Genomic DNA, 15,004 nt, shown 5'->3' with positions numbered 1-15,004 from the left:
GGCACCTATTTACCACAGACTACACCACTGGTTTGAATCATATCTCTATTAATAATACGCTTGAAGATTAATAATCTATTTTGAGCAAAGGGAATCCTCTTGGTTCCCTCGTTAATAATCTATTTTGAAGGGAATCATAATATTGCTAGGTTTTTCAGAATCTGGAAGTGGATTAACTATACCAAGAATCTATGGGTATCTAGGCATATAGATAAACTAAATGTATATATGATCAAACTATTTGTATCTATGCCTATAGTCACAATACACACATATGGATACATAATAAAAAGTTTGTTGAGTTTATTATACATGACTTCTAGTCATCTGGATTAATAAATGAATCTCATAGTGTTATCCCTAAAAATGTTGGTTATAGTTGGGGATCCCCCTATCTAGTGCCATATCAATGCACAGGATGGGGCATAAAGAAGACAAGGAGGGCATCCAATGAGTAAGGGCTTAGCTGGTTTATCCTTGGGGTATCTCTGTATGCCACAATAATATAGTTAATACTAGCTGACTGATCCAAAACAATAAATAAGGGCTTAGCTGGTTCACCCCTTGAGTATCTCTGTATGTCACAATAATATAGGTATTACTAGCTGGCTGATCCAGAACAATGAATAAGGGCTTAGCTGGTTCACCCCTGGGGTATCTCTGTATGCCACAATAATATAGGCATTACTAGCTGACTGATCCAAAATCTAGTTGATAACTTGTTCAACCTCTCAAAGGCAACTTTACTGTCTGATTTCCGAAGCTCAGGAGACAACGAAGTGATGTCTCATGCTCTCAGAAATGCTGCAACACTGCATGGCTGCAAAATTTATTGTACCTGATATAGAGCTACCCATATATGGACAAGGACTTCTAGAGTTGTGACAGTGTAAGGTCCATGACATTCACAAGAAAATCTGCAGTGCAAAACAAAAGATATCATTAAATATCTTGGTTTCCACCTGAAGTTTAAGGCATGCCAAAACAGGTCCTCTTATCATTCACCCTAATGAAGAAAACAATCTTCCAAGTTTAACTGTTTATTTGCCATATCACTGTAAAATGATATTAGAGAAATAAAAGAAAATGATTTGTGGAGTATGATCCAAAATATTGATTCAAAAAGATAAACACAGTTAAATCCAGAAGCCTTCAATACTTATTTAAGTGGACTATGGAAGCATAATGTCTTTTAAAGAAATGATGTACCTGAATCTTCCTTTGTGAAGTACATCGGAGGCGTAATTCAAAAGACATTTCCATACATCCCTCCTTTTCCAACCAGCACTCCCATGTCTATATGCACATTATAAACGACAAGGTTAAGCAAGTAATCAAAGCCACCATCTTGGTCAATAACCTTATTAGTATGAATAATGGGCACAAGAGACTTGATATTAACAGCCAACAGCCAAATTACCTTTCAGTTTTTCAAATACAACTGCAGTTTCTATTTGAGCTAGTGTTTTTGTAGCTGTCAGTTATCAGGTCAACGCCAGTCATCAAAGCACACCCTCTTACATCTCCAATAACTGAACTAGAAAATTATATTTTAGTTAAAGCTGCAAGGACTCACCCAAGTATGCTCTAGGCCAATAAAAGTAGGAAATCAATAAAACTTGCTCTGATTGAAATTCTAATTGGAGGCACTATGCACAATAAGTATACTTTAAAGATGTAAAAGTACATCATACATTTCATTTTGAAACAGAACTAAAGGAATTAGTACTCAAACTGTTCATTTACGTTTTCTAGATTTTAGGAAGGCTATGAATTCCCAATGAAACACACGAAAGTAGCCATAGGAAAGAGAAACAAGGTGCCAATGAATAAAAATAAAAAGTACAGCCAAAAGGAAAGAATAAGATAATAGTGTTTTCTGTCAATGAAAAACAACACCATGTATACAATGGAAAAAAGATTATGTCTTGGTCTTAGAGATCTTGAAAATTCAAAAAGGATGGAGATGCATTGATCCACGGAAAACGTAAATTGAACAAGTCACCTTCATATTTTTCTTGAATCTATCATAAACAGTTGATTAAGTAAGGCCCCATAGAAACACAGTGTCCCTGTCTCTTTTCTCTATCCAAGACGTTTAAAATAACATGGCCACCAGCAGTATAGACCAGATTTCCTCCAAAGGTATTAAAGTGTTGTCGTCGTGTTTGCACTTGAGTGATTTCTAGAGTAGTTATGACTGCTCTGAGAGGAAGGCCATTCCCAATTCCCTGCCAGTTACCAACAAATTTATGACATCATTCACAATATTCTTGAAGACTGTCAATGTACTACAATGGGAACTTTTAACTAATCTCCTTAGCAATGTAACAATGTCAGGGACAAGACCCTGTGTTTCAAAGCCCCAATAATGAATTCCCAAGTGACCAAAACTAGTATGAACGTCATTGAATATGCAAACACCATCATCTTTCCTAACACTCTCATAAACAAGCTTCAAGTAGCGAGGTGTCATTTCTACTGGTCCACCAACACCCTGAATAAAGAAATCCATAACAAGAATATTTTTTCATATAACATAAAAGGGTAAAAATAAATGTAAAACAATCTTTTGTAGTTGTGAACACCCTTCATTCTTGCCCATTTACCTTTGGGATACATGTTTTCTTTTAGAAAACAAACCAATGCAATAAGGATATCAAAACATGCCTATATAGGTTCTGCAATAAAGCCATCGACACAGCCAGAGGTTCCATAATCAATTATGTCTTGGACATCTTCAACATATTTTGTAGCATCATAACCAAATAGACCACGATATAGGTTTGGGTTGATGCCATGATGAACTCCAGTCTGCAAAAGTGTTAATTGCTTAGAAGTTATTTCTTTATCATTCTGAATTGTATGCATATAGCTTCATCTTTCAGTGGGCTCTACTCATGAAAACTAACCTTAAGCAATTGCACATACTATTTCACATTCACAAGTTAAAATATCTTGATTCTATTACATTTTTGGTTTTAGGTTTCACTCCCTAAGTAACAACGTACAACTTCTTGTGAGGAGATCTAGTGGAATTGTACTCGCTTGACACGCTTTATAAATGTAAGAATTTGGTTGACAAACCTGAACAACATTATATTTCCATTTGCTCTGAGCTGTCATCCCCTTCTTGGTTGCACTTGAACCATGATATGAATTTCTCACTGAAATCATATCATGATTACCATTATACAAACAATCCATCATTGTTGCTAGTTCAATGGATTCTGTGCCTGAATTTGTAAAGAAAACAACCAGCATAGAATTAAGAGATTAGAGTTCAGCATTTGTGCATATCATGAATAAATACAATGATATGGTAAATCTATATTGTAAACAAGTAGTAAATATTAAATGATAGAAAATACAAAAATGTGGCATACAAATATCAACAAGACAAACTGGTCTAGAGGTAGGATTAACAGTACACCAGAAAATTTTGGGCTGATGCAAATTACAAATCTAAACGGTACTTAAAAATAGTCATTGCAATTACAACTGATGAATTTCATCTAGCGAAATTGTATCATATTCTAACTCCACTTATGTTACAAGGATATCCAGTACATTTCAAAACATGTGAAGACATGGCAATGTTTTTCATTGTCATGCCAAACACCAAAAGTCTATTCTTTACATGATAAAGAAACTCATTTGAATCAAATAGCTTATTTTGTATGCTTGGCTTGAAATAGTCAAGTACGAAAAGGCTTAAAAAAATTTACTAAATTGAATATTTAGTTAATTTCTTCGATAAGTTCAGTGTAATAAATCTGTATTATCCCTGATATGAATATGATGCTGTTCGAGAACAGTAGGAACTTTTGAAAGGTGTTTAGGATCATATGAACAATTACAATCAGAGTACCTTAAGATTTCTTGGAAAATATTGAGCTAATGCCTCTGCAAACTTTGTAATCACATAATGAAGGTAGATTGTAGTAGTGTACTGCAAGAGTCTAGTCTGCTTCACAATAGCATCAACAATATCAGGGTAACAATGTCCATAGGACACAATCACCATGCCTCCGAAAGCATCCAGGTATCAGCGTCCATTCTCATCGAACAAATACTGCATCTTTTCTTCAACAATATTCAACTGCCAAATATATTTTGTAAAAAATAGTTTATAAGAAAAAATATACCTATTGTGCTGAACATTTTAAACTAAAAATGATTAGGAATTGCTAAATTCAAACAAGATCAAAATCACTCAATTATCTTTCAAAATTTTGTGCAAAAAATGATCAAGTTTTCAAATCACAAACAAAGTTTGAAATGTTTGATTCTTTTTATCTAAGTCACAAGGTTCAAATTCGTTTGAGTTCATCGATCATAAAATTTGAATGAAATTTGGCAAGGGTGAAAATTCGGCAAAGAAATCTGACATTTATTTTTGGTTATATATATTTATGTATTTATAAATATTATTAATACATCCACAAAACTGTGAAAATAGCTTAACATTGCTAAACAATTTAATGAAATAGCTCAATATCAGTTTAAAGCTATGTTCCCCTGAGTTTCCGAGACAGGGAGGGCAAGGGACAGTGGGACGGGTTTCCGGGACGACAAATATTTTTGGCAATTTTGGGGGCAGGGGGAGGACAGCAAACACGGATGGCTATATATATAGGGAAATTTTATATAATATACACTGAAAATCGCAAATATACATGTCATTCATATGAAACTAAGCACAAAGCATATCATTTAAACCTTAACGTACACCATTTGAATGCCATCTAGGAAATAATAACGATTTCAGTGCTTAATTGTTAATCAATATGTGAACAAAAATACTTAAATATAGGTTTAGCAGTGAACAATATCATAAAAATCTGGAAATCTAAATATGCTCAAAGGCTAGAGGGCTGTCATAAAATTTCATCATCATGTTCAAGTTCAACATAGAAAACAAAATATAGAAAAATGAAGTAGACTATTGCTCAAGCTCTTGGAAGCAAAAAAATCACCTATTCTTGCAAAATGAAAACCCCATCTAGCTCTAACGCACTCCAACTTCACAGGCAAAACCAAACAAATGACAAAACAACCACAATGTGGTCTTTTTTGACTTTTTAGGGCATTTGGAGAGGCAGAGCCCACTGGATGACCATGTAAGGACAAGCTTTTTGTTTAAAAACAAAATGTAAGCTTCACAAAAAATGGGAACAGTTGGTCATCCCCGATATGGTTAGGGGACTTCTGGACGTCCCCTTTTCATACTAGGGATGGCAAGCCAAAGTACCAGTGCTATTGATAATGTAGGCAAAAAGTGCAACAAAACCATGGACAAAATGTTTTGAAAATTTACAAAGAATTTTCAAGCCAAATGAAGCTTGATAATGTGCATTAAGCATAACGAAAGGGTAACAAATTGAGATTGAGATCCATCTAGTCCGCCAATGTGTATACTCTGACAACCAAATTTTAATTCTTTCTATAAAAAGTTTGAGATTTCAACTCAAAATAAATAATAGTACATCGTAAATACACTATACACATGACAATAAAATAAAAGTAAAACATACAATTGAGCCTTTAGACCAAAAAATAAGTGTGCTATACACAAACATAAGCAAACCAGGCAAGTGGCCAGAAATTGTTGATGTTTATCAAAGTCTCCAAAATTGGTAGAGGTTATAAGAACAATATCACACAATTCCGGGGAACCTTCTTTAGGAACCATTTCCATGGAGGAGGGAAGAAAACAAAAGCCCCTACTGGTTAGGCTCCAAATTTTTGGGGGTTTGGAGTAGGGATTGCGAGGCTTGGAATTTCCCGTCCTATTTTAAAAGATTATGCCACCACCTCATTTGTCTGTGATTTTTAGATTCTTGTCAATAAATTTTAGGATCACTTTTGGAAGAATATTTTAGCATTAGTTGTTCCTAAAAAAACCATGAGACCCCAACTTCCTAAAATTTTAGAAATCAAAGTTTTAAGCTTGTCCACTACCATAGAATTCATGGGACCACCCGCTTGTGATTGCTCCTAAAAATTATCAAATAACACCTACTAAAATATATAAGGTGTCACCTACTAAAATATATTGGAACTGTGCATCTTTTCTCCCTAGAATGTGCGTGCAACAAGAAAAATCTTGGTATTTGATTTGCCATACTTTGCTCATCTACTTCACTTCTCAAATTTGTACCTTTGCTTCTCTTTCATAACATGGATCATCATATACCTTTGGAAGGAATTGAGTGAAATAATCATCCCACAAGCTATGTGTCACTCAATAGATTGATGAGAGAATGAATCCCTTGTTGAAGCTTGTGCAAGTTAGCTAGTAAACGAAATAGAGAGTCGGAAGTTGCCATCTTCAAAAACCCTTCAACACTATTGCTCTACAGATGGTGCCCAAGCATTGACATATCATGTAGAACAATGCTTGTGGCAGTGAATGCTTTCTTACCAGGAACAACCCGAATGTCACAGCTGGATTGATGTGCCCACTTGCCCAAAAACCCATTATCATTATTCCACAACACACACAAAACCCACAAGAACTTGAATCAAACTGCAGAAAGCCCCTAAAGCTATCATGTCCTCAAATTTTATTGTAACAGTTTAATTTAATTAATTAATTAAATGGTCCCAGAATTTAAATAATATGACAAAAGGAAATTTAGTTAGTTACTTTAATTAATTAATATGGTGCCCAAGTTAATAATATTTGTATTTATGGTTTCGATTGCTCTAGTATATCTTAGACCCTTTTCTATTTAATTGTTTCCATAGGTAAGTGTGACTGTCAGCTATTTTTGTAAACCCTCAAAAAACTTCTCCGAAGGGTATTTAAGCACGACACGTAGGGAGTAGTTGGTATGCAATTAGGTTTACTCTTCTTGTACTGCAAATTCCCGTTGGGATTCTCTGTTCGCCATTTCGGAAGTGAAAGATCTTCCCTACTTGGCTCTTCCAGTTTCAGTAGGATTCAACCCTCACCCTATTCCGTTGTGTTCTGATTTGCTTCGGGTCTAGCACATCTGGAGCACCATCTTCGTCTGCGAATATACATTTTGTGTGTAATTATCTATACTGGCATTTTATCCATCATCTGTAATTGGCAAATTTGAAGTGCTATTTTTATTTATCTATGCACTATCACTTGCAATATAATTGTTATTTGTAGTGATTTATCTTTCTTGTGTGGATGCTTGCAATACATTGGAAAGTTATTACATTCTGTTATCCTTCGCTCATACACGCTAACTATACGGCCTCCATCAAACATTGTATTTGCACCATACGGAAACACCTTCTCTGTTGAAGTCCTTCTATACTTGCACTGTACGGACTGCTACAACAACACTCTACAGCTCCCACAAACAAATTGTGCGGAATAGTGCCCCACCGTATGGCTTAGACACATCACTGTACGACATACAGGTCGTACGGCCTCTAGGCCACCATCACCGTACGACACCTAGGCAGTACGGACTATTTCTTCACATCCTGCGGCTGCCCTTTGGCTGACCGTGCAGACTTCTAGATTCCATTGCGCGTGCTATACAAGCTGACATTATAACACCCAGATATACCCTTTTAACAAAATATAAAGCATATTCTAATTATATTTGAGAAAGTCTTTGAACAAAAGAAGGGAAACACACACAAAAGTTCAAGACCTTGCTGATTCACAGAACTCCTACATGATCTCCTAGCAGATATCCCAGTTGGAGACCCCAAATTTAATTGAAATAATTTAGATATTAATGTTGGCCCCTAGAGCTCACGAAAAAACAATAAAAAATGTTATAACATTAGAAGTACCTCATGCATCAGCAATACAAAAGAAAATGAAGCAAAGCAATAATAGATGCAGCAATGTTTACATAAATAAAAAGGGAGAAACATTTGTCAAAGTTGCAATAGAAGAATCTTTAATTTAAGTCAAGAAGTCATCCTCCTGGCATTCATAGTGGATAATAATCAATAATAGGTTCAGATTCAGGAAATAAAGTGATTATCATTAAAAAAGTGATTGGTTTGCATATGAACAACTGAAAAATTTGGGTTTTCTAAGTCCACTAGTTTTGAACTTATATGTTGCAGTTGTAGACCAATTTTGTTATGCAGCCAAACTTTCTTCCTTATGATGTTCAAAATTTATTTGTAGAGCCATAATTGGAAACATGAGGAAACACTCCACATATTGGATATTATCTGATAGATGCCATCCTTGTAATAGTGCACAGATCTAGCATTTTGCATGCATGAGTTCTTTTTATGCCTATATTTTTGGACCATATTTCAGTTAGGTTGTTTTATCTTTTATATGTATAGCAGTTTGCCAATTTAGGAGAAAAGAGGAATAGCGTACTTGTGGGCAATTTTATTCTTTCTACAAATTCTATCATCTCTCTATAATGAGTGCTATGTCTTCCTTCTATGAAGAGGCGCAGTAGTATCGCATATGTGAGCATCACTGTAATAATAGCTTCGCATTTGCAAGCACTACTGTAATGACTGTTATTTCGTCTATGAAAGATTGTTGTGTTCTATAAAGGTTTTGCAAATCATTGAATTATGTGCCTTTCTATGAAAGGTTGTTTCCTTCTATGAAGAGATCAATTTGCTGCATATTTGTAAGCTAGATACAGAATTGAATCTGCTTGACCTCAGACTCAAATTGGTTTTACACAAACAAATTATTTTCTCTACGACTCCTTTTACCTCAATCTTAAGTTTCCCGTTTGATCCCTGCTTCACTAGATTGAAATTGCAAGTAACATGTTCAAGGGTCTCTCAATACATGTGTTGTCTTTAGTCTTCTCTCAATTTGCATTAGCAATAAATGATATTTTGGACAAGTACCTTTATTTTCTACCATAGCTGTATTGTTCAAACTCCTACTACTTCATAGTTTCTAATTTCCAATTTATGTGAACTGTTGTTATTAACTTATTAAAAGTAAATAGAAGTTTTTTCATTTGTAAATCTGCATTCTACACCTCTTTAAGATTGTTTATTTCTATTCAGATGGTTCCCAAGCTACTATATGATTTCATTCTAGTAATCTGTTGTAAAGATTTATTTCTCATTCTCCAGAAACAGAGCATACTCTGTTTAAAACAAAATATACAATTTGTTTTATTGATGACATCGAAATATTTATATGTTTACTTTTATTTCATAGTAATTGATTTTTTAATGGATTTCACCCCCCACCAGTCATACCAGATCAAGTGTCTCATTGACTCCCAACACCCTATCGACTGGTCAGTTGCACCAATGCACAGTTATAGCTTCTCATCCACACCATGGGAGCAACCTCCCAACTGCCCATGGTACCTTGAATGTTGTCATTAAAACTATTTCCACATGGATCTAGATACATGAACCCTGTAATATTTCGTAGCTATACTGTTCTCTAAAGCTTGTAAACCAGAAAGAAACATTTTCCTTACATACCCTCCATCTCACTTCAAACTTGGGACTCAAAGCTTTACTTATGTAGTAGCTCCATCCTTATCTGTAGCTTTGCTGAATGCATTTTCTCCAACGGTTCATGCCTGAGCTTTCACAACACACACTATGTCATATTTTATATGTATACCGGTTTGCATGTTCAAAATTTGATTCACTGATGAACTATGTAAACATAGCTATTAAACATTATCATTTATCCAAACTCAAAGGTGACATAGGCTGTAATGATATGCCAAGACCCTTAAAATTCATACTTTGGGACATTAAGTGAAATGCAACAAATTTTGATTACTACTCATATGAGCTTCTTTATCAAGTTCTTGAGATCATTATCAATTCCCCAAAATCATCACAATGAACTCTATAGTATTGCATGGTGCACATTTAGTTACTTTATAAACTTGATACTTATATTCAAAAGCCACCCATAAATCCAAACAATTTCGTCTTATCAGAATTGGTCAACAAAGCCATTATTAAAATCAGAAATTGCTTGCTTTAAATCTGTTCTAAGGCTCTCGTGCAAACCGTGGCCATAAAACCTGAACCCATTTCAAGTTGTGTAAAGTCCAAATATGTATTTAGCAGGAATGGGAATCAAGAATATATTCCATGAAATCAGATTTAATGAACCAAAATCTGCTCCATGATTTTAAACCTTCCATTCATAGTTTTCCCATGCTTAAATCTAGAAACTTGGATGAATAACTGGATTTCCAATTGGGTTTGTACTTCAGATTGGGCTTTTGATTTACTTCAAAAATTAATGCACATACATTGGCATAAAACGGTTTCTTGCACCAGAAATCTAAGCCATTCAAAATCAACATGGAGTATAAACAAAGAAACCAATTCCTCTAATTAAAACACAAATCTGAAATTTGTCAGAACTCAATGGATTATAACATATGTAATAGCAATCTTGATACAAAATCAAGAAATAAGAGGGAAGTGCAGAAGAATTATTATTATATTTTTCAGTCCCTCTTTACATATTAATCCAGTGTTACGGGACTCGGACTCGCCTCTGACTCAGAAAGTCAAAATCCGACTCGGACTCGGACTCGGCAAGGACTCGGAAAATTGAAAAACTCATGAAATTCAAAGATTTTTAAGGATTTTAAGATTGTTCTATGTATCTTTTAGTCAATTAACATTAAATACACAATAATTGAGATAAATAGAAGCTACTTAATACACACAATTTTGCATAGATCACATAAGTATAAAAGCGAATTTTTGAAGAAAAAAAAACTAAATAACATAATATAAAGTTATAAACTATAAAGTAATAAACATAGTGTCACTCTAGTATCAAAGACTCAAATGTCTACAACATTCATGGATTACAAAATCCATGGTATCAAATTCAAATGTTCAAAACATATATCAAAATAACAACTAGAGCCATCCTCTATGTCCTCCTATGAGTGCGCCTAAGATAAGTCATGGAAGACTCTAGAGCCATCCTCTCTGCCTGTGTCTGAGGCTGACCTTGATCTCCTCATCCTCATCATCATCATCATCCTCCTCATGCACATAATCCTCGTTATCAACCTGGGATCCATCACTCCTAGCCTTAAGGTTTCCACTCTGTCTCCTCGTGCTCTAGCCTCCTCAACTGCCATCGCTACTGCCTCAGCCTCTCGATCCACTTGATCTACCCACTCTACATCTTCATCACTGAAGACATGATCATCCATCTCTGTGTTCCACTTTGCATGAGGATCAACATTCTCTAATACAATCGGTGTTGTATCAGTGCCAAGGATCTGTCTATGGCGAAGGCAAAGGTTGTAGTGAACAAAGACAAGATCATTTAATTTTTGCACTGCCAACCTATTGCGCTTCTTTGAGTGTATGTGCTCAAAAAGACTCCAATTACGTTCACATCCTGATGCACTAGATGGTTGGCTCAAGATGCGAATCGCAATCCTCTGTAAATTTGGCACCTTTGTGCCAAACATCTCCCAACATGCATCTGAAACAAGAAATTTTTGAATCATATCAATCACTTTGAATTTATCAAATTAAGATGGTAATAGAATTACTATTAGAAATTAGGATATAGAATCAAAGATTTTTACACTAGTACATTTTAGATCAAATTTCGACCTTTATTTTCGACCTAGCTCTTAAAATGCTTGATGAATAATTTTTTTTTGACCAACTCGGGCATAAAAACGAAAAAAAAAATATTCATCAAGCATTTCAAGAGCTAGGTTGAAAATAAAGGTCAAAATTTGATCTAAAATGTACTAGTGTAAAAATCTTATTTCGATCAACTTGGGTTCACATAACAAAAAAAGAAAAAAGAAGATGTCATTTTGCCACCGGCTGAAGGAGGGTTTGTTTGCATGTGCGCCGCACGCGGGAGCTCTTTGAGGTGAGGTAAGTCCATGTCGTTACCTCTGGTAGCATATACGTTGTTTTTTACTGTTTGAAATTGCTCATGGAAGCATTTAATCTACTGTAACCTATATATATCTGGCTTTGTCTAATGCCATGTTCTTTCAAATATGCTATGTTCTTTTCATTCTTCTTGTTGTTATTGACATTTTTGAATTCGGTTTTCTTTTCATTCTTGCTGTTGTTATTGACATTTTGAATTCGGGTTAGTCTCCTTATCATGGGATCCTTATTTTGAGAAAATGAATTAAACATCGAGAGCATTGTATGTATCCATACTTTATAGAGGCTGCTAGTTATATGGATTCCGCTTTGGATGCTTGAAGGCTCTGTTAAAATTGTAAGATGAATTCTAAAATTTTCCTTTGTATTTTGCTGTGAGATTCTCAAAAAAATTGATTCAAACACACATAATAATAAATTCTGCACACAAAATTTTGTATCTCAAGAAATACTATGCTGATTCGCTTGAAATTTATTGGGTTTTTTTGATTTTATGTCATCTAGCTCTTGGTAAAATTTCAGCCCAACCCAGATTGTGGATTGGGAGATATTGTAAAAATACGACCGACTGTCATTTCATATCACTGAAATTGTATCACTTGTGTTGAATATTTTGATCACGTGCTTTGCATAAGAAATTTGAATGGCATCTCTAATTCTTGTATGAGAAATAAGAAATTTGGATGCCCCTGACGTGAGAGCCCAGATTCTTGTATAAATGGGTACTAGTTTTGATTTTTGTATTGTAGATTGTCGTGAGATTTGCTTTTCTCGGTTGGAAATTTCGAGGTTAAAGTCGGCTTATAGTGCTTTGCTGTTGTGGTGTGTGATCAATTTTGTTTTTAAACAATTGTAGGCCTGTCGTTCGTTGTGTAGGTAGGAATGAAATTTATACTATTATGAAAGCCCAGGTTCTTGTTATAGCTCAGTACACATACAAATTTTTCAATTATAGACTATCTTTCACGTAAGATTTGCTTCTTGGTGAAAAAATTCCTAGATAGAGTGAGTATATGGTGCTTTGTTATTGTTTTGTGATCCAATCCATTTTTCTTAATTGCAGGCCTGCTGATCACTATGTTGGTAGGACTGGAAATTATAAATGCCTATTATTTGAGGATGCTCGGATTGGTTAAGAATTCAAGGCAGATCAACATTCACGAATTGCCCTCCAACCAAGCTTAAGGTAATAAAAATTCTGTTAATACAACAATACATATATTGTAAAACAAACAGGTTGTTGCAAAAGAAATAGCACAAGAGTCAAAATTTGTGATCCATATCACTCATTCTGATATGATTTCTCTGGAAATTCTGAAGTAATAGGTGGCTTCTATCCTCAAATTTTTGTTTAGATTGTTTTAAAAACTTGTTGTTATAATACAGCTCTTTATGTATTTGAATATTTATCTAGATATGGTAATTGTCATTATTGCCCTTAAGCTTACATACAGAGAACAAATAGAAACAGAATACCAATAGATTGATTACTTATCAAAATTACATAGCAAAAGCAAAGTGTGAAGTATACTAACAGCTATGATGAGTCTTGTATCCAAGGCCTTCATGGTGCATATATCTCTTGACAAATTGATTGAGTCAATTTCTGATTAGTTAATGTTATTGAACCCTCTGAAAAATTATCAGGCGTCCCACTTAATAATTCTTATGCTGAAGCTAGAGTAGAGTCTGCTTAAAACTTATGTATCCAATTTCTCTGCTGAAGCTTATTTTGAAATCAGAATCATTGCATGAGTGCAACTCAGACTGTTGTGCTACATAGCAAATTCTGTAGATTCCGGTGGTTCTATTGCTGGAAAAAAAAATTGGACTGGGATGAGGCAGCACCAATAGCATTGATTTATGGTACAGAAGCGAATACAATAAAGTGTTTGGGAAGAATTCATTAAGTTTTACTTTCAACTCTAGGGGAATTAATTTCTAAGCCCTTTGATATTTGAAGATGAGGAAAATGCTTTTGACAATTGGATATGTAATCAAAGCTTTGGTTCTTTTTGTTTGTCTTAGAAATAATTTGCAATTTAAGAGAGTGGCAATGAGGGAAGGTCAAGCATGAAGCATGTTTATGTCAAAAACTTTGATTGTGGATTTCTTCAACTTTTATATTTTGATTTGCTATAACTTTTGGAGCATGCTTTTTATTCTTATGCTTGAATTTGCAATTCTTTTGTGGAGGAATTTTGCATCTCCAAGGATTTTTTGCCAAATACCAGGTTACACGTAACTGGAAGAGGAATCAATCCATCCTTGTGACACCTAAAAGTCACAACTCTAAGTAAACAGCAGTAGGATTTGCGGCACCTAATTAGGCAACATTTTGATGTAAAACTTGGCCTGAACCAAATCATACTCTTTAGTGTCTTTTTAATTAATTTTTCTATATCTTGGGCAAGAATGATGTCAACAATAAATTACACTTATATATAGCTACTAGGAGATGTTAGTACACCCTGAACCCAATTGTCTTGGCGGCTGTTTGATACCACATTCTTTAGCAATGAGTAATTATTATTGTTGTCTTGATCTTATCCATTATTGTATACTAGGTGTGTTTTTTTGGTAGAAGGGTGCTACTGCAACTGTGTTTCCTTTTCTTTGCTTCATTTTATTAAACATTCCCTATCAACAAAATATTGATTGTGTTTCAATATTAAAATGTATGAGGGTATGTGAAGACTTTGCCTGTTATCCACAGAAACTGTTTGAGAAGCACATGAAGTTTTGACAACTCATGCACCCTTGCCTCCTCAACTGGTTTTATTTTCAAGTAACAGGTAAAAAAATTTCTCTCATTCTCATTGTGCTTTATATCCATGGTAGAGGTGTATTTCACTAGTCGAGCACAAATTGGATGCAGCATAAATGCTTTGTCTTTTATTCTAGACAAAGTGGGTTGCATGATGGAAACTCACATTGGTTCCTATAAGGGCACTAACTCTGTCTTCACAAAAAATTATAGGATATCCAAATTTAGGAAAGGATACTAATTTAGAAAGGAAAAATTGTGTTGTTTTCATTAATAAAAGAAAAGCCTGTGATTCAATGTGGTAGTAATTGGTGAACATTATCTTCAGCAATTAGTAGCTGATAGTTGTTTTCTGACTTCAAACAAACCTTACTATAA

At 34.6% G+C, this 15,004-nt stretch overlaps 1 protein-coding gene and 1 pseudogene across 4 annotated transcripts in view; one reads left to right on the top strand and one right to left on the bottom strand.

Moving 5' to 3' along the window:
• The window catches only part of LOC149548106 (uncharacterized), a 102,692-nt gene that overhangs the window by 69,460 nt on the left and 18,228 nt on the right, over positions 1-15,004 (top strand). For 2 of the 4 annotated variants that reach the window (XM_089792128.1, XM_089792127.1), the window contains exons 3-4: positions 12,923-13,045; positions 14,576-14,654. The gene's annotated coding sequence lies outside the window, so the exon portion shown is untranslated. The remainder of the gene's footprint in view (positions 1-12,922; positions 13,046-14,575; positions 14,655-15,004) is intronic. The other 2 variants (XM_089792129.1, XM_089792130.1) reach the window with 1 other exon arrangement.
• On the bottom strand, positions 874-11,150 carry LOC149548108 (alanine--glyoxylate aminotransferase 2 homolog 1, mitochondrial-like; annotated as a pseudogene).

This window comes from Cupressus sempervirens, chromosome 7 (assembly GCF_028749045.1).
Source record: "Cupressus sempervirens isolate cs-2001-9-10 chromosome 7, ASM2874904v1, whole genome shotgun sequence".
NCBI lineage: Eukaryota > Viridiplantae > Streptophyta > Pinopsida > Cupressales > Cupressaceae > Cupressus > Cupressus sempervirens.
Note: the sequence above shows the minus strand (reverse complement) of the source record. Positions and strands in the feature narration are given on the sequence as shown.